Source organism: Moschus berezovskii, chromosome 8, assembly GCF_049115385.1.
Source record: "Moschus berezovskii isolate FMDL1 chromosome 8, NW_MosBer_1.0, whole genome shotgun sequence".
Classification (NCBI taxonomy): domain Eukaryota; kingdom Metazoa; phylum Chordata; class Mammalia; order Artiodactyla; family Moschidae; genus Moschus; species Moschus berezovskii.
The window spans coordinates 102,596,291-102,604,073 of NC_142467.1; the positions used below are offsets into that span (position 1 = coordinate 102,596,291).

General features: G+C 41.2%; 1 pseudogene; it reads left to right on the plus strand.

The window, feature by feature from the left end:
* Positions 1 to 6,433: 6,433 nt before the first annotated feature.
* On the plus strand, positions 6,434 to 7,453 carry LOC129558154 (olfactory receptor-like protein OLF4; annotated as a pseudogene).
* The last annotated feature ends 330 nt before the right edge of the window (positions 7,454 to 7,783 follow it).

Here is a 7,783-nt window from a genome sequence, read left to right on the forward strand (position 1 = left end):
TATTGTAATGGAGTGTGCAGGATTTAATAGAGTGTGGTCTGAACATTGGACAAGGAACAAAACCACGAATAGTTATGTCCACTGGACTTGGCAAAAAAAATATCATAACCCAAAGTCTGAGAACAATAAAAAGAAGATGCCACTTAAGAAAAGTGACAAATGAACTTGCTTCATGCTCTATTGGATGACATAAAGACAAAATAATCAAATAAATATGGAATCAGTTCAGTTCAGTTGCTCAGTCATGTCTGACTCTTTGAGACCTATGGGCTGAAGCATGCCAGGCTTCCCTGTCTATCACTTACTTCTGAAGCCTACTCAAACTCATGTCCATCAGTTGGTGATGCCATCCAACCATCTCATCCTCTGTTGTCCCCTTCTCCTCCTGCCTTAAATGTTTTCAAGCATCAGGGTGTTTTCCAAAGAGTCACTTCTTCACATCAAGTGGCCAAAGGAGTTTCAGCTTCAGCATCAGTCCTTTCAATGAGTATTCAGGACTGATTTCCTTTAGGATGGACTGGTTGGATCACCTTGCAGTCCAAGGGACTCTCAAGAGTCTTCTCCAACACCACAGTTCAAAGGCATGAATTCTTTGGTCCTCAGCTTTCTTTATAGTCCAATTCTCACATCCATACTTGACTACTGGCAAAACCGTACCTTTGACTAGACAGACCTTTGTTGGCAAAGTAACGTCTCTGCTTTTTAATATGCTGTCTATGTTGGTCATAACTTTTCATCCAAGGAGCAAGCGTTTTTTAATTTCATGGCTACAATCACCATCTGTAGTGATTTTGGAGCCTCCCAAAATAAAGTTTGTCTTTGTTTCCATTGTTTCCCCATCTATTTCCCATGAAGTGATGGGACCACATGCCATTATCTTAGTTTTCTGATTGTTGGTTTTAAGCCAAATTTTTCACTCTCCTCTTTCACTTTCATCAAGAGTATCTTTAGTTCTTCTTCACTTTCTGCCATAAGGGTGGTATCATTTGCATATCTGAGGTTATTGGTACTTCTCCAGGAAATCATTTCAGTTGTGCTTCATCCTGCCTAACAAACCTCATGATGTACTCTGCATATAAGTTAAATAAGCTGGGTGACAATATATATACAGCCTTGATGTATTCCTTTCCCGATTTGGAACCAGTCTGTTGTTCCATGTCCGGTTCCAACTGTTGCTTCTTGAACTGCATACAGACTTCTCAGGATGCAGGTCAGGTGGTCTGGTATTCCCATCTCTTTAAGAATTTTCCAGTTTGATGTGATCCACATGGTTGAAGGCTTTGGTGTAGTCAACAAAGCAGAAGCAAGTGTTTTTCTGGAACTCTCTCGCTTTTTCAATGATCCAACAGATGTTGGCAATTTGATCTCTGGTTCCTCTGCCTTTTCTAAATCCAGCTTGAACATCTGGACAATCACAGGTAATGTATTGCTGAAGCCTGACTTGGAGAATTTTGAGCATTATTTTGCTAGCATTATTTTTCTAGATGAGTGCAATTGTGTGGTAGTTTGAACATTCTTTGGCATTGCCTTTCTTTGGGATTGGAATGAAAACTGACCTTTTCCAGTCCCGTGGCCACTGCTGAGTTCTCCAAATTTGCTGGAGTATTGAGTGCAGCACTTCCACAGCATCATCTTTTAGGATTTGAAATAGCTCACCTGGAATTCCGTCACCTCCTTTAGCTTTGCTTGTAGTGATACTTCCTAAGGCCCACTTCACTTTGCATTCCAGGATGTCTGGCTCTAAGTGAGTGATCACACTGACGTGGATATCTGGGACATTAAGATCTTTTAAAAATAGTTTTTCTGTGTATTCTTGCCGCCTCATCTTAATATCTTCTGCTTCTGTTAGGTCCATACCATTTCTGTCCTTTATTGTGCCCATCTTTGCATGAAATGTTCCCTTGATATCTCTAATTTTCTTGAAGCGATCTCTAGTCTTTCCCATTCTATTGTTTTCCTCTATTTCTTCACAATGATCACTGTGGAAGCCTTTTTTATCTCTCCTTGCTATTCTTTGGAACTCTGCATTCACATGGGTGTATCTTTCCTTTTCTCCTTTGCCTTTTGTGTCTTTTCTTATCTCAGCTATTTGTAAGGGCTCCTCAGACAACCATTTTGCCTTTTTGAATTTCTTTTTCTTGCTGATGGTCTTGATCCCTGTCTCCTGTAGGATGTCTATCCATAGTTCTTCAGGCACTCTGTCTACCAGATCTAATCCCTTGAATCTATTTGTCACTTCCACTGTATAATCTTAAGGGATTTGATTTAGGTCATACCTGAAAGGTGGTTTTCCCTACTTTCTTCAATTTATGTGTGGATTTGGCAATAAGGAGTCCATGATCTGAGCCACAGTCAGCTCCCGGTCTTGTTTTTGCTGCTTGTATAGAGCTTCTCCAACTTTGGCTGCAAAGGATATAATCAATCTAATTTTACTATTGACCATCTGGTGATGTCCATATGTAGAGTCTTCTCTTGTGTGTTGGAAGAGTGTGTTTGCCATGACCAGTGTGTTCTCTTGGCAAAATTCTGTTAGCCATTGACCTTCTTCATTTTGTACTCCAAGGCCAAATTTGCCTGTTACTCCAGGTATCTCTTGACTTCCTACTTTTGCATTCCAGTTCCCTATAATGAAAAGGACATCCTTTTGGGGTGTTAGTTCTAGAAGGCCTTGCAGGTCTTCATAGGACCATTCAACTTCAGCTTCTTCAGCATTACTCTCGGGGCACAGACTTGGATTAATGTGATATTGAATGGTTTGCCTTGGAAATTAACAAAGATCAGTCTGTCATTTTTGAGATTGCATCCAAGTACTGCATTTTGGACTCTTTTGTTGACTATGCTGGCTACTCCATTTCTTCTAAGGGATTCTTGCCCATGGTAGTAATACAGTATACTACACACTAAATGGAATTTAGAAAGATGATAACGATAACCCTGTATACGAGACAGCAAAAGAGACACAGATGTATAGAACAGTCTTTTGGACTCTGTGGGAGATGGCGAGGGTGGGATGATTTGGGAGAATAGCATTGAAACATGTACATTATCATATGTGAAACGAATCGCCAGTCCAGGTTCAATGCATGATACAGGATGCTCGGGGCTGGTATACTGGGATGAACCAGAGGGATGGGATGGGGAGGGAGGTGGGAGGGGTGTTCAAGATGGGGAACACATGTACACCCGGGGCAGATTCATGTCAATGTATGGCAAAACCAATACAATAATGTAAAGTGATTAGCCTCCAATTTAAATAAATTTTTAAAAAAAGAAAGGAAAAAAAATGGTCATCTGAGTTAAATTCACACATTCCATTCCATTTTAGTTCGCTGATTCTTAAAATGTCAATGTCCACTCTTGCCATCTCCTGTTTGACCACTTCCAATTTGCCTTGATTCATGGACCTAACACTCCAGACTCCTATACAATATTGCTCTTTTTAGCATCCGACTTTACTTCCATCACCAGTCACATCCACAACTGGGTGTTGTTTTTGCTTTGGCTCCATTTCTTCATTCTTTCTGGAGTTATTTCGCCATTGATCTCCAGTAGCAACTTGGGCTACTGACCTGTGGAGTTCATCTTTCAGTGCCCTATCTTTTTGCCTTTTCGTACTATTCATAGGGTTCTAAAGGCAAGAATACTGAAGTGATTTGCCATTCCCTTCTCCAGTGGACCACATTTTGTCAGAACTCTCCACAATGAGTGGTCTGTCTGGGTGGCCCTAACCATCATTGCTCATCGTTTCATTGAGTTAGACAAGGCTGTGGTCCATGTGATCAGACTGGTTAGTTTTCTGTGATTGTGGCTTTCATTCTGTTTGCCCTCTGATGGAAAATAATAGACACTTATGGAAGTTTCCTGATGGGAGAGACTGAGTGAAGGGGGAAACTGGGTCTTGTTCTGATGGGCAGGACCATGCTCAGTAAGGGCTTCCCTTGTGGCTCAGCTGGTAAAGAATCCGCCTGCAATGAGGGAGACCTGGGTTTGATTCCTGGGTTGGGAAGGTCCCCTGGAGAAGGGAAAGGCTACCAACTTCAGTATATTGGCCTGGATAATTCCACAGACTGTATAGTCTATGGGGTCGCAAAGAATCAGACACAACTGAGTGACTTTCACTCACTCACTCATGTTCAGTAACTCTTTAATCCAATTTCCTGTTGATGGGTGGGGCTGTATTCCGTCTCTTTTGTTTGACCTGAGGCCAGACTATGGTGGAGGTAATGAAGATATTGGCGACCTCCTTCAAAAGGTTCCATGCAGGCACTGCTGCACTCAGTGCCGCCAACCCTGCATCAGGCCACTGCCAACCCACGCCTCTGACAGAGACTCCTGGACACTCACAGGCAAGTTTGGCTCAGTATCTTGTGAGGTCACTGCTCTTTTCTTCTGGGTCCTGGTGTGCACAAGCTTCTGTTTGTGCCTTCCAAGAGTCTGTTCCCCCAAGTCCTGTGTAAGTTCTGGTGACTCTATGGTGGGGTTAATGGCGACCTCCTCCAAGAGGGCTCTTGCCATACCTAGGTCTGAAACATCCAGAGCCCCTGTCCCTGCAGCAGTCCACTGCTGACCCATACCTCCACAGGAGACACTCAAACACAGTTCTGGCTCAACCTCTGTGGGGTCTCTAGGTCCTGATGTGCACAAGGTTTGTTTGAGCCCTCCAAGCATCTCTGGCCAGTAGGCGGTTTGATTCTACATGTGATTTCACCCCTCCTACCATCTTACTGGGGCTTCTCCATTGCCTTTGGACATGGGGTATCTTTCTTTTGTGGGATCCAACATCTTCCTGTTGACTGATGTTTAGCAGAGAGCTGTAATTTTGAAGTTCTCGCTGGAGAAGAGGAGCACACGTCCTTCTACTCCACCATTGAGTACTGGAAAATCAAGCCTTCTGATATCTGATGTTTGAAATCCCCAAACCAAAATTAAATATATTTAATATAGCATTTTTATATAAGGAGAAGGGAATGGCCACCCATTCCAATATTCTTGCCTGGAGAATTCTATGGACAGAGGAATCTGGCAGGCTATAGTCCATGGGATCACAAATAGTTGGACATAGCTGAGTGACTAACACACACAAAAATATAGCATTTATGGAGTGGTGATTTAACCCTTTTAGTCATTTCTCTCTTGTTTATGTTCAGTATGTAAGCAGTTTTACACCATAAAGATATCACTAGTTTTTTCTTGGAAAAAATTTATTTCTTTTACCTCTTATTATTTTTTCTGGGTAGCAATGGGATATAAATTGTGTGAACTTATAAACAGTGAGGAGTTTGAGAAGAGCATGAGAGTAACTTCGACTGTGTGTGTGTGTGCGTGTGTATGCCTTGTGGACTGAGAATTGTTCTCAGACAGGGGTACGTGAGCTCCTGTATTCCAAAGCCATTCTTAGAATACAATCAACTGATGATACTAAGGAGGAGATCTGTTTCAATCCAAATTAAAAAGTGCAAGGGCGCATAGTGTGGTTGAGAGACTCCCTGTGCCTTAAACTTTAAGCAGCAGTGAGGCCCCTTGTTCTTTAAAATTCACTGACTCCATCACTCACCAGTCTCCCTCTTGTTTACCCTTCTTCCCTCACTGGCTTCCACTTTTGGATTTCAGCATCTGAAAGAAGCATCCTCCTCAGAGCCTTTGCAGTGGCTGTTCCCTCTGTCAGGCACGCACTTCCCCAAATTTGCTCCAGTTCCTACCTTCTCTGCCTTCAGGTCTCTGTTCACTTGTCACTTTATTTGACCTTTTGCCACAACATCCAGTAAAACATGACACCACCTAGCCACTCCCTGCTTTGTATCTGCATGGTGGCTTCATAGCTCTGATCACATATGATTTGGAGCTATGAAGCATGCCTATATAATGCTATATAATTCTTATGTTCCCTTATGTACTTTCACCATTATTAGATTGTAGCACATTTTGTTCTTCAGCAACAGTGCCTTAGTGATAGTCTACACTGAATATACATATATATATATACATTTATATACACACACATATATATATTTCTCAAATATATGAGAGAATTTCTCATTTAAACTATTGACTATATATCCTCATGATTGAAATGCACATTTGGGTATAAAAATTCCTAATCAGGGATAAAATGGTGATTCCTTGCAAGAGAATTTTGTGTATAGGCACTAAATATTGGAAATAATTCTTCACTGTAAAGTAAGAATTGTAATATTTCAACTACATTTTGACCCTGATGCTGGGAAGTGAGATGGTTAGATGGCGTCACCGACTCAATGGACATGGGTTTAGGTGGACTCTGGGAGTTAGTGATGGACAGGGAGGCCTGGCGTGTTGTAATTCATGGGGTCGCAAAGAGTCGGACACGACTGAGCAGCTGAACTGAACTATATTTTAATGCTCATTTCTGTAAAAGTGATAGGTTTTCCCTCTTTCCTATAGTCACCTCCACCACATGGACCCAGGAAATGATAAACAAATTTCAGAATTTCTTCTCCTGGGATTTTCAGAAGATCCAGAACTGCAGCCCCTCATGTTTGGACTTTTCCTCTCGATGTACCTGATCACTGTGTTTGGAAACCTGCTCATCCTCTTGGCCATCACTTTGGACACCCACATCCACGCCCCCATGTACTTCTTCCTCTCAAACCTGTCCTTTTGTAGACATCTGTTTCACTTTTACCACCATCCCAAATATGCTGTGGAACATACAGAAACAGAACAAAGATATAACATATTAAGACTGCATCACCCAGATGTATTTTTTTTTCATACTTTTTGCATGTTTGGATGACTTTCTCCTGACAGTCATGGCTTATGACTGGTTTGTGGTCATCTGCCACCCCTTGTGCTATACAGTAATCATGAATTCCTGGCTTTGGGAAAGCTGGTTCTGGTGTCGTGGGTCATGAGTGTCCTTCATTCCCTGTTGGAAACATTAAAGTTATTGTGAGTTTCCTTCTGTACAACCTTGGAAATCTCTCACTTCTGTGAACTCAAGCAAATGGTCCAATCTGCTTGTTCTGACAACTTTCTTAATAGTATGGTGATGTATTTTGCCACTGGGCTACTGGGTGATATTTCACTGGTTGGTATCCTTTACTCTTACTCAAAAGTAGTTTCTTCTGTACTTGGAATCTCATCTGCTCAGGGGAAGTATAAAGCATTTTCCAACTGTGCATCTCACTTCCCAGTTGTCTCCTTATTTTATTGTACGAGTCTAGGAGTGTACTTTAACCCTGTTGCTACCCACAGCTCACACTCAAATGCAACAGCCTCCTTGATATATACTGTGGTTGCACCCTTGCTGAGCCCCTTCATCTACAGTCCGAGGAACAAAGGCACAAAGGGGGCTCTGAAAAGATTATTTATAAACAGAATTTTAAAAGGGACATTTTTCTTAGGGTGTCATGACTGCAGTGATCAGACCCTCAGACTAAGAATTTATAACACTTTGATGAGGCTCTGTATATAGAACTTACTCCTTTTATGTATGTTTGGAAGTTTTTATTTCAACTTCTTTATTCAAATTAAGTAACTCATTTTATTAAGCTTTCTGGTCCTGGATAGCCTACCATATCCCATTGTTGCATTTTTCTTTACAGAATGTGTTTTTGACCTTGCATTAGAAATATTTAGAAATTTCATTTACCCAAAAGGACAAAGTATATTTTATTTTATTTTTTTAAGGATTATAGGACATCTTATTTATTCAGACTTTACCTTGTTCCAGGAAGGATTTATACAGAGATTACACAAAGACATACAAGATAAAATTTTAAAAAATAAATATATGTGGAAAACA